This window comes from Colobus angolensis, unplaced genomic scaffold, assembly GCF_000951035.1.
Source record: "Colobus angolensis palliatus isolate OR3802 unplaced genomic scaffold, Cang.pa_1.0 Scaffold39, whole genome shotgun sequence".
In the NCBI taxonomy this organism is placed as follows: domain Eukaryota; kingdom Metazoa; phylum Chordata; class Mammalia; order Primates; family Cercopithecidae; genus Colobus; species Colobus angolensis.
This window is the reverse complement of record NW_012117265.1, coordinates 3921747-3923584: the sequence shown is the minus strand read 5'-3', so window position 1 is coordinate 3923584 and position 1838 is coordinate 3921747.

Genomic DNA, 1838 nt, shown 5'->3' with positions numbered 1-1838 from the left:
CAAAGGAGCTAGGCACAGTGGGTCACGCCTGTAATCCCTGCACTTTGGGAGGCCGAGGTGTGTGGATCACCTGAGGATGGTAGTTCAAGATCAGCCTGACCAACATGGAGAAACCCCATCTCTACTAAAAATACAAAATTGGCCAGGTGTGGTGGCGCATGCCTCTCATCCCAGCTACTTGGGAGGCTGAGGCAGGAGAATCGCTTGAACCCAGGAGGCAGAGGTTGTAGGGAGCTGAGATTGTGCCATTGCACTCCAGGATGGGCAACAAGAGCGAAACTCTGTCTCAAGAAAGAAAAAAAAAAAAGAACAGCTCAGAGGAGACCCACAGTGAGTAGCTCCCCTCTGTGGGCAGGCAGGTTGTTCGTCGAGTGTTCAGTTCTCAGCAGAGAGGGGGCGCTGGAGAGAGTAGCACTTCTCAGGCAAGTTGTTCGGTGGTCTCTGCGGGTCTCTGAGGGTGTCAGCACTAGCCTCCTCTCTTCTGCTAGTGGCACTGTCTGCTCAGCTCTAGCTGAGCCAGGGGGACTTTGTGAGCCTCAGAGGGCAGGAAGTGCATGCCAATTTGCCCATGGGTGGCCATGGGAAGGCCTGGAAAAGGCACCAGTTACCACTCCAGTTCTTGGGACTGGCGGCCCAGCCACCAGCCTTCAGGCCTTCTCTGGCCAGAAGGAGAAACCTTACCAGGGACCTACCCCTTTCCCCCCTGGACTCTCTCATGTCTGTCCCGCTGTTCATGGCGAGCCAGCTTGGCCTGACTTTGCTCCAAGATAGGAGGAGGCGTGGACAGCAGGGAGAAGCCAGGCAGCTGGGGCAGGCATTAAACATTAGCCAGGCACAGTGACGCACATCTATGGTTCCAGTTACTCAGGAGGCTGAGGTAGGAGGATTGCCTGAGCCCAGCAGGCTGAAGCTGCAGTGAGCAATGATCACACTGAGGTAGGAGGCAGAATCAACTCCAGAGGTGGGGCTCAGACCTGGACAAAATTGAGGACTAGCTAAAACAGGGATGGGGCAGAAGCAGCTTTCCATAAGAAACACCCACCAGTGAGCCATGTCACTTTACCATTGTCACGGCAACACCCGGAGTTACCACCCCTTTCCATGGCAACGACCCGATGACCAAAGTTACCACCCTTTTCCTAGAAATTTCTGTATAAACTGACCCTTAATCTACATGTAATTAAAAGTAGGTATAAATATGACTGCAAACCTGCCCTGAGCTGCTACTCTGAGCTCCTACTCTCAGCACACTGCCTATGAGGTTCCCCATAAGAGCAGTCACAAAGCTGTAACACCACCAGAGCTGTAACACTGCTTCTTTGATAAAGCGTCTTTCTTCTATCACCAGCTCACCCTGAATTATTTCCTGGCCAAAGCCAAAAACCCTCATGGCCTAAGTCCCAATTTGAAGCTTGCCTGTCCTACAGCAGCATGACTGCACTCCAGCCTGGGTGACGGAGCGAGACCCTGGCTCAAAAAAGTATACTTTATCAAACAGATGTATATTAGAGGTAAGTTAAGATAGAACAGTTTCTTAATTCCAAAAAAAAAACAAAACATTTGAGCAAAGAACAATCTTTTGAATAAAAGTCATAAAAACAGACCAGACATGGTGGCTCATGCCTGTAATCCCAGCACTTTGGGAGGCCAAGGCAGATGGATCACCTGAGGTCAGGAGTTCAAGACCAGCCTGACCAACATGATGAAACCCCATCTCTACAAAACTACAAAAATTATTAGGCATGGCCGGGCGCAGTGGCTCAAGCCTGTAATCCCAGCACTTTGGGAGGCCGAGACGGGCGGATCACGAGGTCAGGAGATCGAGACCATCCTGGCGA